Source organism: Sciurus vulgaris (genome assembly GCF_902686455.1).
Source record: "Sciurus vulgaris genome assembly, chromosome: 7".
In the NCBI taxonomy this organism is placed as follows: domain Eukaryota; kingdom Metazoa; phylum Chordata; class Mammalia; order Rodentia; family Sciuridae; genus Sciurus; species Sciurus vulgaris.
In genome coordinates, this window is record NC_136467.1 from 159,085,328 (window position 1) to 159,099,450 (window position 14,123).

General features: G+C 40.4%; 1 long non-coding RNA gene across 1 annotated transcript in view; it reads left to right on the plus strand.

Moving 5' to 3' along the window:
- Window positions 1-14,123, plus strand: part of LOC306666097 — a 646,663-nt gene that overhangs the window by 459,942 nt on the left and 172,598 nt on the right. The gene's annotated exons all lie outside the window — the stretch shown is intronic.

Consider the following 14,123-nt stretch of genomic DNA (forward strand, 5'->3'; position numbering starts at 1 on the left):
TGTCTCCATTCTGGTCTGCTTTGCCTAGAAGGATTAGTTATTTATAAGTTTAAGCTCTCCAGCTGAATGGGACCTTGTGTGACTCTTTCATCTTAGTACCTCTTAGTAGTAAATATTTTAAAGCTAGAAATTCAGAATTTTATTACACAAAGGACCACAGGGAAAGGCAAACGGACTGAGGTCATCAGTAAATTGATCTCAGGATCAGAACCAGTCCCCTGGTGATCATGGCTGGCTGTTCCTCCACATGTGGACCTCTCTCTTAAGGCTGAAGCTTCAAAAAACTCTCATTTCTCTAGAGATGGAGGCTTCACAAGGAGAGAACTCGGGAAAAGTGGTTCCAACCCCCTTTTCTGTGAGACATTGCTTCAGGGAAATGAACGGTGGTCTCTATTATCCCTCACTACCAGAACGCTGAGGCTAATGAGTCTTTCAGGGATGTTGAATGGGGTGATTGCAGAAGCAGAATCCAGATGTGATACAACACTTCCATCAATCAGCCAAAAGAGTTGCAGCCTCCTGGGTGCCCGTCATCCTCCTTGGCTTCCCCAGGTCCAGGAAAGGATTAGCTTGTTAGGGTTTTTGCTTTTACACACTCACACACTCTGGCTTGCTCTATTCTCGAAAGAAGGTTCTTTCTTGTTCAGTCTTTTCCTAAAGCCAAGCATGCAATCTTCACCCACACATCACACCTTCCCTCAGTGACTGCACCCCACCCTCCTTCACACACACTCTTCCCCACATGAGATGGGTACTGAGAGCAAAGCCTTGATCCCATCTATACCCTTCACCATCCCTCAAGGAGAAGGCCTGGGAATAAATGGAAGCCATGCAGAGCCCCATCCACATGGCTTCATTCAAACTAGTGAAACCACGGATGAGGATGTTTCAGGGCTAAGCTGGATTTGCAACTAACAGAGGAAGGATGATGTACATTCATTGTGGGGGAGTTTGTAGTATGTAACAATAGAGAAGAATATTCTTTTTTTCCTAAAGTTTTTTTTTTTTGGTTGTCAAGTTACCTTTATTTGTTTACTTATATGCAGTGCTGAGAATTGAACACAGTGCCCCACACATGCTAGGCATGAGCTCCACTGTGCTACAACCCCAGCCCTGATCATGGTTTTGGAGACTTGCTGAAAGTAAAAAACACCTCATAACTAAGTAATCTGGTAGGATGTGCATCATCCAGGCCTCCTCCTGCAGTAAGATGCCCACCAGTCAGGGGAACAACCAAAGGCCACCTACATAAGCCATCTTGGATCACCTTCCTGGTGAGAAGGGCTTTGTGACAAGAGTTCCCCTTTTCTCTTGTTGAGCTGACATTCCAAATAAAGTTACCTTCCTTGACTCAACACCTTGCCTCTTAATTTAATTGCTCAATCATGGAACAGACAGCCAGACAGTAATTTCAGCAGCAACACGAGGTGCATTGATTTTTTTTTCTTTTAATTTAAGCAAATTTGAATCCTTCAACTGGTAAGTATCAGATAAGCAAACAGTTGCATCTATACTATGGAATTCTATTCTGCAATGAAAAAGTAACCAGCTACTGATACACACAACAATAGAAACTTTGTTTCAAATATACTATTATTTTGAGCACAAAAGGATTAAAAAGGAATGTACCTTAGTGTGATGAACATGGGCAAGACCCTGAATTCAATCATTAGTATATTAAAAAAAAAAAGGCTACTGTCAATTCCGCTCATATGATGCCCAAGGAAAGCAAAACTATAGCAATAAAACAAACAAATGGGTGGTTGCCAGTACATAGGAGGTGAAGGGTTGGTCACAAATAGGCAGCACCCAGGAGCTGTTTGAGTGATAAAACTGTCTTATCTCTTGTCTGTAGTGGTGGCTACACAACTGATGCATTTGTGCCCCAAAAAAGATAAATTTTACTACTTGTAATTCTACTTCATAAAACTCATCCTTGAAATAAAACAATAAAAAAGGACATCAGAAAAAAAAAGAATAAAGGAAACGACTGGCACCACACACACACACACACACACACACACACACACACACACAGAAATTCTTAATGAAAGATTAAGGCATTGTTTCCATTGAGGTGGTCAAAACTGTCAGTTAGAATATATATTCACTGTACTGCTCAGTGGGCTGCCTGGCGAGCAGATGCAGCACAGCACGTCCACAGCTGCCGATGCAGTGCTCTGCCTGCGTGAACCTGCCAGGTATCACCTGGCAGTGGCAGGTAGGAGGCAGGCACTGGGTTTGCCCTATAGTCTGGCTTTCACCTAGGGCCTCCAGCTGCCTACAACCAGCGCATGCTAGGACTATCTGGGGCTTCTTCCTGAGTGTTTGGGCACAGAACACACCTGTGGAGGAAGGCAAGGAGACATGACAGCACCCCCAGCTGTCAGTCTACTATCCTACTCAGCCATTGACCTACTTGTCTTCTTGAGTTTGGCCGTCATTGGCTTAATCTGTAGCCTGCAAATTTTAACTGCTCAGCAATTGGTCCGATCATCCTTAGCCCAGGCAATTCAAGTACTTAATCGAAGCTCCCCTGCCATGCTGGCTCTCCCAGGCTCTCTCTCTCTCTTCAGGGCACACACTGTTAGTCTACCTAATAAAATGTCTTCTGTGAGTTCCCACATCTGGAGTGGTTTGTCTGGGTGCCTTTTCACTTTTCATTCATTGTCTATGTCCAACTGTCTTTCTTTCCATTTGTTCTTGAATGATGTACTGAGCATGAGCATAAGGACAAAGGGTTGTTTAAACTTTCCTCTTTTTGTGTTGCTCACCAAGTTGCCAGTTGGAGTTCAAAAATTCTCTGCTTCCCTTCTCACCAGTACAAGATAGAATGGGTTGGGAAGTCCTGGCAGCTGGAGTTCTGTTGGTATAGACCAGATCACTGCACTCCCAGGTGTTTCTGCTGCAGAGTTCTAAAAGTGAAGTTTCTGTAGGTGGGTCTTAGGTCTAATCAGGTCTCAGAGGTGGTGACTGCTCTGAAGAAACTTAATCAACACGTAGGGTTCAGCACTTACCTTATCTCTGCTGGGAGTCTGGATTCCAGGAGTCACCACTCATGGGACAGGGAAGCCAATTCTTCATCCCTCTGCTGCCCATGGATACAGCCTCTCCAGGCTTCTTAGGTTTGGTCCTTGATCTTATACACCTACCTGTTCAAATTCCTGACCTGGTTCTGCAAGCCACCAGACTCAAAGGGGAAAGTGAGTCAGCCTCCCCATTCACCTTTCCAGTTTGAATTTCCTTGGGTAAAATATGCTCTGTGCCCCAAAGCAAAGGGCAGGGGGCGGTTGTCTAACAGAAAAGCTTAAACAGACACATGGACAGAGAGGGAGCCAACTGATAACAGTGAGGTGTGTGTAGACAGGAGAAGAGATAAGGAAAGGAGAAAATTCCAGAGACAATAAAAAGAACAGGCCAAAACCCACCCAATGGATTCCCAGTTCTGGGGCCACTTCTCTTCAGAAAAGTCTATCTCTGTTACCTTTAGCAATAAACCTCCTTCTTGCTTGCTATCTCTGTGTCCTGTTCTTCAATTCTGTGCTGAACATAGAGAACAAAGCCAGCACCCCAGATAGTAACAGCTACATTTGCTCAGATCTCCCAGCTCCTGCAGCAGGTGCTGCAGCATGCCACCTCAAGATGCCTCCTGCCTCAGTTCTTTGGCACCAGTTGGTAAACACCATGTACAGTTCTGCCTCTAGATCAGCTAAGGGCAGGCTGCTTTTCTGATCAGAATTTTTCTTACAAAATCTGTTGTGTTTCTCTGTATTCTCCCTCTCTCTGTTGAAACAGCACTGCAAATTGCTTGGCCCTAATGTAGTCTTTTATAAAAAACGATTTATTTATTGTTTTACAGACTGCATTTTGATTCATTGTACACAAATGGGGTACATCATTTAATTTCTATGGTTGCGCATGATGTAGATTCATACCATTCATGTAATCATACATGTATATAGGGTAATGATGTCTGTCCCATTCCACTATTTTGAAACCCCTCCTCCTTCTCATTTCCCTCTACATAATCTTGTATCCAAATATATGAGTCTCTAAGATACTTTGATGGCCCAATACTGTTTTAGTAAAATCCCTCCTTCACCAACCTCCCAAAGCAGTATTCCTGCTGCTTGAATTCCAGTTTCTGGAATAAGGAATACAGCATTCCACTAGCCCATCATCCTGAATTCCCCTGCATTGTTCATTTTTAAAAGCCTTTTTCATGTGTTTCATTTTGAGTGGTTTGTATTGTTTTGCAATTGTTAGCACCAAAAGACTGGTGTGGATCCAAAACTCACAGATCAGCTCTTTATTCAGGAATGAAGTCTCATGCAGGACTGGATGAGGGGTGGGAATGGGGTGACACCACAGGACCCACTCTCCTGGTAGAAAACGGGCCACTGAATAAAGGAGGAGACTGGGTTTATATAGGTTATACTGAGAGGTGACTTAAGTAATGAGCACTCTGCTTGGGCACTCAGAAATTTGGGGTCAGTCTTACTGGGTGAAATGGGAGGGGGTCTGAGTGAGCAGTTTGAATACTCAGGAAACAGCTTTGTGAGAATTTGAAAATTTATTTTTACTGGGCAGTATTTTTACTTGAAGAAGAATGCAGGGTCTGGGGTTAGTGTTCAGTACTTATCTCTTTCCGTTCATGGTGCAATTGTACTGCCACTGGGACAGGATTTATCTGGGGAAGGATCAATGCTTTGGATTCCTCTCTATGGGATTTTTCTAACTTTGGGCAGGAATGCACTTGGAAAGGATCAATGCTATTAATGTATGACTTTCTTTTTCACTACCTTTTCTCTGGCCTCACTATTTTGGGTTTTTCATTTTCCATATAAAACAGCAATGTTTTTCTGAGTATTTTGCATCTCATGATTTGTAGTTCTAATCTCTTGAAGCTCAAGTGATATAAATATGTACATGTGTGGACATATAGTTAATGTTTCCAAATATGTAGAAAAAATTATATCTTTCAATATCCATTGACTGCTGTGTCTATTCTCTTTAAGTTTTGAGTCAATTTTAATTATTTTTTCTCATTATCATATAATTTTCCTGTTTTTTGAATGCTTCATTTTTTAATTAGATATTAGATATGGTAAATTTTATCTTGCTTGGTGCTAGGAACTTTTTTTATTGTAAACAAATGGGATACATGCTGTTTCTCTGTTTGTACATGGTGTAATGGCATACCATTTGTGTAATCATAAATTTACATAGGGTAATGTTGTTTGATATATTCTGTTATATTTTCCCTTCCCCACACCCCTCCCACCCCTCTTTTCCCTGTATACAGTCCTTCCTTCCTCCATTCTAGCCCCCCTCCCTAACCCTAACACTAAACCCTCCCTCACCACATTATGTGTCATCATTCACATATTAGCGATATCATTCGTCCTTTGGTTTTTTGAGATTGGCTTATCTCACTTAGCATGATATTCTCCAATTTCATCCATTTGACAGCAAATGTCATAATTTTATCATTCTTTATGGCTGAGTAATATTCCATTGTATACATATACCACAGTTTCTTTATCCATTCATCAACTGAAGGACATCTAGGTTGGTTCCACAATCTGGCTATTGTGAATTGAGCAGCTATAAACATTGATGTGGCTGTATCTCTGTAGTATGCTGATTTTAAGTCCTTTGGGTATAGGCCAAGGAGTGGGATAGCTGGGTCAAATGGTGGTTCTAATCCAAGTTTTCAAAGGAATCTCCACACTGCTTTCCAGAGTGGCTGCACTAATTTGCAGCCCCACCAGCAATGTATGAGTGTACCTTTCTCCCCAAATCCTCGCCAACACCCGTTGTTCGTGTATTCTTGATAATCGCCATTCTAATTGGGGTGAGATGGAATTTTGGATGGTTTTGATTTGCATTTTTCTTATTACTAGAGATGTTGAACATTTTTCCATATGTTTGTTGATTGCTTGTAAATCTTCTTCTGTGAAGTGTCTATTCATTTCCTTAGCCCATTTGTCGAATGGATTATTTGTATTCTTGGTGTAAATTTTTTTGAGTTCTTTACAGATTCTGGAGATTAGGGCTCTATCTGAAGTATGATTGGCAAAGATTTTCTCCCACTCTGTAGGCTCTTTCTTCACATTGCTGATAGTTTCCTTTGCTGAGAGAAAGCTTTTTAGTTTGAATCTATCCCAGTTATTGATTCTTGATTTTATTTCTTGTGCTACGGGAGTCCTGTTGAGGAAGTCTGGTTCTAAGCTGACATGTTGAAGATCTGGACCTATGTTTTCTTCTGTAATCTGCAGGGTTTATGGTCTGATTCTGAGGTCCTTAATCCATTTTGAGATTAGTTTCATGCATGGTGAGAGATATAGATTTAGTTTCATTCTGTTGCATATGGATTTCCAATTCTCCCAGCACCATTTGTTGAAGAGGCTATCTGTTCTCCATTGAATATTTTTGGCACCTTTGTCTAGTATGAGAAGATTTTATTTATTTGGGTTTGTGTCCATGTCCTCTATTCTGTACCATTGATCTACCTTTCTATTTTGGTACCAATACCACGTCGTTTTTGTTACTATTGCTTTGTAGTAGTGTTGAAGATCTGGTATTGCGATACCCCCTGCTTCACACTATCTGCTAAGGGTTGCTTTAGCTATTCTGGGTTTCTTATTCTTCCAGATGAATTTCATAATTGCTTGCTCTATTTCTGTAAGGTACATCATTGGGATTTTAATTGGAATTGCATTGAATCTGTATAGCACTTTGGGTAGTATGGCCATTTTGACAATATTAATTCTGCCTATCCAAGAACATGGGAGGTCTTTCCATCTTCTAAGGTTTTCTTTAATTTCTTTCTTTAGTGTTCTGTAGTTCTCATTGTAGAGGTCTTTCACCTCTTTTGTGAGATTGATTCCCAAGTATTTTATTTTTTTCGATGCTATTGTGAATGGGGTAGGTTTCCTAATTTCTCTTTCTGAAGATTCATCACTTATGTATAAAAATGCTTTAGATTTATGTGCATTGATCTTATATCCCGCTACTTTACTGAATTCACTTATGAGTTCTAAAAGTTTTCTGGTGGAATTTCCTGGTTCCTCTAAGTATGTAATCATATCATCAGCAAATAGAGCCAGTTTGAGTTCCTCTTTTCCTATTCATATCCCTTTAATTTCTTTGGTCTGTCTAATTGCTCTGGCTAGAGTTTCAAGGACGATATTGAACAGAAGTGGTGAAAGAGGGCATCCTTGCCTTGTTCCAGTTTTTAGGGGGAATGCTTTCAGTTTTTCACCACTTAGAATGATAATAGCATGGGCTTAGCATAGATGGCCTTTACAATGTTAAGGAATGTTCCCCCATCCCTATTTTTTCTAGTGTTTTGAGCATGAAGGGGTGCTGTATTTCATCAAATGCTTTTTCTGCATCTATTGAAATAATCATGTGATTCTTCACTTTAAGTCTATTGATATGGTGAATTACATTTATTGATTTCCGGATGTTGAAGCAACCTTGCATCCCTGGGATGAAACCCACTTGATGATGGTGCACTATCTTTTTAATATGTTTTTGTATGCGATTTGCTAAAATTTTGCTGAGAATTTCTGTGTCAATGTTCATTAAGGATATTAGCCTGAAATTTTCTTTCCTCGATGTGTCTCTGTCTGGTTTAGGTACCAGTGTGATATTGGCTTCATAGAATGAGTTTGGGAGGGTTCCCCCCTCTTCTATTTTGTGGAATACTTTGAGAAGTATTGGAATGAGCTCTTCTTTAAAGGTTTTGTAGAACTCAGCTGAGAACCCATCTGGTCTCGGACTTTTCTTTGTTGGAAGGCTTTTGATGACTAATTCTATTTCATTACTTGAAATTGGTCTATTTAAATTGTGTATGTCCTCCTTGTTCAGTTTAGGTAATTCATATGTCTCTATAAACCTGTTGATGACTTCAAAATTTTCTATTTTGTTGAAGAATTGATTTTCAAAATAGCTTCTAATTATGTTTTGTATTTCACTCGTGTCTCTTGGGATATTTCCTTGTTCATTCCGAATTTTAGTAATTTGGCTTTTCTCTCGTCTTCTCTTTGTTATTGTGGGCTAAAGGTTTCTCAATTTTGTTTATTTTTTTGAAAAACCAACTATTTATTTTGTCAATTTTTTGTATTGTTTCTTTTGTCTCAATTTCATTGGTTTCAGCTCGGAGTTTAACTATTTCCTGTCTTCTACTACTTTTGGTGTTGGTCTATTCTTCTTTTTCTAGGGCTTTGAGCTGTAGTGCTAGGTCATTTATTTGTTGAGTTTTACTTGTTTTATTAAATGCACTCCATGAAATAAGTTATCCTCTAAGTACTGTTTTCATAGTGTCCTAGAGATTTTGATATGATGTTACTTTGTTCTCATTTACCTCTAAGAATTTTTTAATTTCCTTCCTATTATCTTCTGTAATCCATTCATCATATAATAGCATATTGTTTAATCTCCAGGTGTTGGAGTAGTTTCTGTTTTTTACTCCTTCATTTATTTCTAACTTCAATCCATTATGATCTGATAGAATACAAGGTAGTGTCTCTATCTTCTTGTATTTGCTAACATTAGCTTTGTGGCATAATATATGGTCTATTTTAGAGAAGGATCCATTTGCTGCTGAGTAGAAAGTGTATTCACTCTTGGTTGGATGGTATACTCTATAAATGTCTGTTAAGTCTAAATTATTAATTGTGTTATTGAGATCTATGGTTTCTTTGTTCAATTTTTGTTTGGAAAATCTGTGCAGTGGTGAGAGAGGCATGTTAAAATCACCTAGTATTATTGTGTTATGGTCTATTTGTTTTCTGAAAGTGAGAAGGATTTGTTTGACATACATGGATGAGCCACTCTTTGGGGCATAGATGTTTATGATTGTTATATTTTGCTAATTTATGCTTCCCTTAAGCAGTATGAAATGTCCTTCTTTATCCCTTCTGACTAACTTTGGCTTGAAGTCCACATTATCTGAATTGAGGATGGATACTCCAGCTTTTGTGCTGAGTCCATGTGCATGGTATGTTTTTCCCCATCTTTCACCTTTAGTCTATGGGCATCTTTTTCTAGGAGGTGAGACTCTTGCAGGCAACATATTGTCTGATCTTTCTTTTTATTCCAATCTGCTAGTCTATGTCTCTTGATTGCTGAATTCAGGCCATAACATTCAGGGTTATTATTGAGATATGACTTGTATTCCCGGTCATTTGGTTCATTTATTTATTTATTTATTTATTTGACATGAATAGTTTCCTTCTTTATTTGACAATTCCTTTAGGATGTTTCCTCCCTTTGCTGATTTGGTTCCTTGTTTTTCATCTGTTCCTCATGGAATATTTTGCTGAGAATTTTCTGTAATGCTGGCTTTCTTTTTGTAAATTCTTTTAGCTTTTGTTTCTCATGGAAGGATTTTATTTCATCGTCAAATTTGAAGGTTAGTTTTGCTGGGTATAAGATTCTTGGTTGGCATCCATTTTCTTTCAGGGCTTGGTAAATGTTGTTCCAGGCCCTTCTAGCTTTTAGGGTCTGGATTGAAAAATCTGCTGATATTCTATTGTTTTCCCCTTGAATATAATTTGGTTTTTATCTCTCACAGCCTTTAAAATTCTGTTTTTATTTTGTATGTTAGGTATTTTCATTATAATGTGCCTTGGTGTGGGCCTGTTGTAATTTTGTGTATTTGGAGTCCTATAAGCCTCTTGAACTTGATTTTCCATTTCAATCTTCAGATTTGGTAAATTTTCTGATATTATTTCATTGAATAGTTTGTTCATTCCTTTGGTTTGTTTCTCTAAGCATTCCTCAATCCCAATAATTCTTAAAATTGGCCTTTTCATGATATCCCATAGTTCTTGTAGATTCTGTTCATGATTTCTTACCATCTTCTCTGTTTGTTCAACTTTGTTTTCAAGGTTAAATATTTTGTCTTCAATGTCTGAGGTTCTGTCTTCCAGCTGTTCTATCCTATTGGATATGCTTTCTATGGAGTTCTTAATTTGGTTTATGGTTTCCTTCATTTCAAGGATTTCTGTTTGGTTTTTTTTTCAATGTCTCTGACTCCGTATTGAAATGATCTTTTGCTTCCTGTATTTGCTCTTTTAACTGTCGATTGGTGCGATCATTCAATGCCTGCATTTGCTCTTTATGTCATCGTTTGCTTCTCTGATCATTTTAATTATGTACATTCTGAAATCCTTTTCTGTCATTTCTTCTTCCATGCTGTCATTGGGTTTTATTGATGTAACATCTAGATTTGTTTGGGGCATTTTCTTCCCGTGTTTTCTCATATTTTTCGGGTATCAGTGGACCGCTGAGAATTTGCAGATTTCCTCTATTAACTGATAATGTCCCTGAAGATTTCTAGTGTATCATCTCTTAGTCTTCAGTGGGCTGAAATCTTGGGGGAAGTTGATAGTGCAGTGCTCCACAAAGAAGCTGCCTCTCTAGGGGTGGTGGCCTTCAGGTGGGGTATATTCCCTACTAGTGGTCAGAGGTGCCTCCACTTGTTGACCAATGGTCATCCAAAGGGGAACTAGGCTGCGGACTGAGGCAAGGCCTGTTTGGGCTTGTGTCTCTGGTTTTACCATCCTTGTGGGAAAACCTCACCCAGCAGGGAAGACTCACCTGTTGGGGAGGTCCCGCTGGTCTGTTTCCCTCCTAAAGGTTCCCCTCAATCTACAACTATTGCCTGGGCTTGGCTGCCTTCCTTTGCAATGTTTCCAGGGCCCAGACCTCCCTCCTGGGTCTGGGAGCCTCGGCCTTCACAAACGAGTCTCCTTAGGCTGCCTCTCCCCAGAGAATCTGCCTGCAGTCCTGGAACCTTCGTTCCACCCCTTACTTGTCTCTCTGTGGCTCTTCCACCAAGAAGTCTCCTACGTCCTGGGACCCTGTTCTGTACCTAATTGCCTGGCTATGCAGTCCCTCCTCTGAGCAGCCACCTGGAGCCCCATACAATCACTCCGAGTCCCAGCAACCTGCCGCACACCTCTTTCTCTGGACAGCCACCTGGTGTTTCGGTGCGGTCACTTGGAGTCCAAGCAACTCACTGTGCGCCTCCTCCTCCCGCCAACTGCCCATAGCCCTGGGCAGTCACTCCGAGTCCAAGTGACCCACCCCATTCCTCCTCCTCTGGGCAACCCCTCGGTGTTCAGGAGCGGTCACTTTGAGTCCAAACAACTCACCACTCACCTCCTCCTATGAGCAGCCGCCTGAAGCTCTGATGCAGTCACTGCGAGTCCAAGTGACCCCCTGCACTCTTGCTCTTCCTCCAGGCAGACCCCCGGTGTTCAGAAGCGGTCACTCTGGGTCCAAACAGCTCGCCACGCAGCTCCTCCTCTGGCAACCGCCTGTAGCTCTGGTACAGTCACTCTGAGTCCAAGCGACCCACCACACTCCTCCTCCTCCTCCTCAGGGCAGGCCCTGGCATTCAGGAGCGGTCGCTTTGAGTCCAAACAGCTCTCCTCACCGTTCCTCTTCTGGGCAGCTGCCTGGAGCCCTAGTGGTTGCTCTGAGTCCAAGCGCTGTGCTGAGCGGCCTCCTCTATGATGCTCCCAGTTGTCCAAGTTCACTGCTCCAGTGAGGGGAGGGGTGTCTCGCCGGGCAGCTCTACTTGAAAAAAATTCCCATATTCTGGGACTACCACCCCATCCGGGATGCCTCCCGAATCGGAGAGACTCACCCGGCTGCTTTGTGTTGGTCTCAAGTCTCTCAATATCTCCTCTTTTGAATCCTGAGTCCTGGAGCAACATGAAATGCAGCCACCCTCTAGTCTGTCATCTTGAAAACCTCTGTATTTTTTTTTCTGTTCATGTTTGAGCTTTGTTCTGAGAAGCAGATATGTTGAAGTAACTTGATCCTGATAATTTGGCATTTTAAGATTTAGATTTTACATTAGTTTTTCTATGACCACTGTGACAAATTATAGCAAATTCAGTGGCTTAAAATAACACAAATTATCTTACATTTCTTTGGATCCTAACTCCAAAATGGGTTTCTATCAGTTAATATTAAATTTTCTCTCTCCTGGAGGCTCTAGAAGAGAATCCATTTCCTTCATTTCTAGCTCCCAGGGACTACCTACATGGCTTGCTTCATTATCCTCTTTTTCCAACTTCAAAACCAGCATATGGGTCAATATCTTTTCATATGACATCAATCAGAGCTTCTTCCATTTATAGTTGTGTCCAACTGAATAATCCAAGGCAAACTCCCCATTTCAAGCTAACCTTAATTCCATCTATAATCTTAGTTACACTTTGGCATATAAGCTAACCTAATCATAGATTTTGGGAATGAACACAAAGATATCTTTGGAGGGTCATTTTTATGCCTACCATTAGCATTCAATCTTGAGAAAAATGTTCCCTACTACTAATGGAAAACCCTTCTGTTCTGTACTCCATGTTCTCAACTTAGGCAGTTCAGTAGGCTGGAAATTCATAACTCAGAAATTTACAGTCATAACTCAGAAATATTCTCAGGGTAGTAAGCTGAGGCAATCAATTAAAGGGTCCACCTCATTTGTTTCCCATATTTCAGAGGTCATCATTCTTTATTGCTTGGTATTTAATATGTATGGTAGTTTGAATGTATCTCCCAAAAAGTATGTTACAAAATTAAATTCCATTATAGTAAAATCAAGAGACATTTAGGCCATGAAGATTCTGCCTCATTAATAGTTCAAAACTGTTACTGTGAGAATGGGTTTATTATCATAGGAGTGAATTCCTTATAAAAGATTGAGTTTGACCCTCCACATGGGATGACATAGTACAAAGGCCCTAGTCAGATACTAGCCCCTTGTTCTTGACTTCCCAGTCTCCAGAACTGTAATAAATAAATGTGTTATATGTGTATGTGTACATATACATATATGGAGTATGTGTGTGTATACCTGGGATTGAATCTAAAGGTACTTAACCAGAACCTTGTAACAAGCCATTTTTAAAATTTTTGAAACAATTCTCACTAAGCTGCTTAGGTCCTCACTAAGTTAGAGACTGCTGGCCTTGAACTTGTGTTCTCCCTGCCTCAGCCTTCAGGTTGCTGGGATTGCAGGACTGTATCACCATGCCTGGCTTCTTGGCAAATTTCTGAATCTTCAGTATTCTGTTACTGCTGCACAAATAGACTAAGACAATGCCTGAAAACTACTGGTTCATATAATGTGTCTGGAATGTTGTTTTTGGTAGCAGGGTAAATCTAGTTCATGTTATTCCATCTTGCCTACAAATCTTCCTAGTAATTTTTGATTGGCTGTCAATCATGGCAGCTGTTTACCATGTTGAGAGGTGGACATTTTTTATTCTCACAGGTATCCTTGAGTTTTGTTCTGGTATTCAGCTTGCTTCTTCAAAAACATTTTGGGAAGCTCTTTAGTTATAATACTCTACCTTACTTTAATAGTTGGAAAATATTTTGGAACCATATGCTTTAGTTGAGTCACCTTGCTTTAGTCTTTATGACCTTAGCATCATACATCTTTAAGAGATTTTACTCTGCTTCTTATAAGTTTTATGGTATCTCTTTACACTTCCCATATAGTAAGTGTCCTTTGGGGTAAAACCGGCTGCACATCTGAAGTCCCTCAAGTTTACAACTCACCCTCTATTTGCTCATATTGCTAGGAGCTTTATTACATTAACAGATATGCTCTGACTGGACAAAGGTCATTCACAGTTCAGACACATAATCAGCAAATGGCCCCACAGGATAAAATGACTATTGATCTCAGTTCACCTTGGACAGTTCTACCTTTTCTCCTGTACTTTTAGTTCATCTAGTTGTAGTTGCTGCCACAGTTCTCTGCTGCATCTGAAAATAAGATGCTACCCTCAGAATCCTCTGAGCTCAGACTAGCTCTTGATCTGGTGGATCTCTGGATTGTCAATTCCTTTCATTTCATCTATAGATACTCTAACTGTAAATCACTCTCCCAGACAATCTACAGAATGCAACTCTGCTAACCCGGAAGATAAACACCACCTTCAGGTTATCACACGCATTCCTAAACATTTGTGTATTTAAAATGTCCTTAGCCTGTCCAAATTCCCTTTCTCTTATTTTCTAAGGCCCTGTTAAGGACAACACCCACATGCCACTATTCACTTCTAACCCCCAACTTATAATTGTGA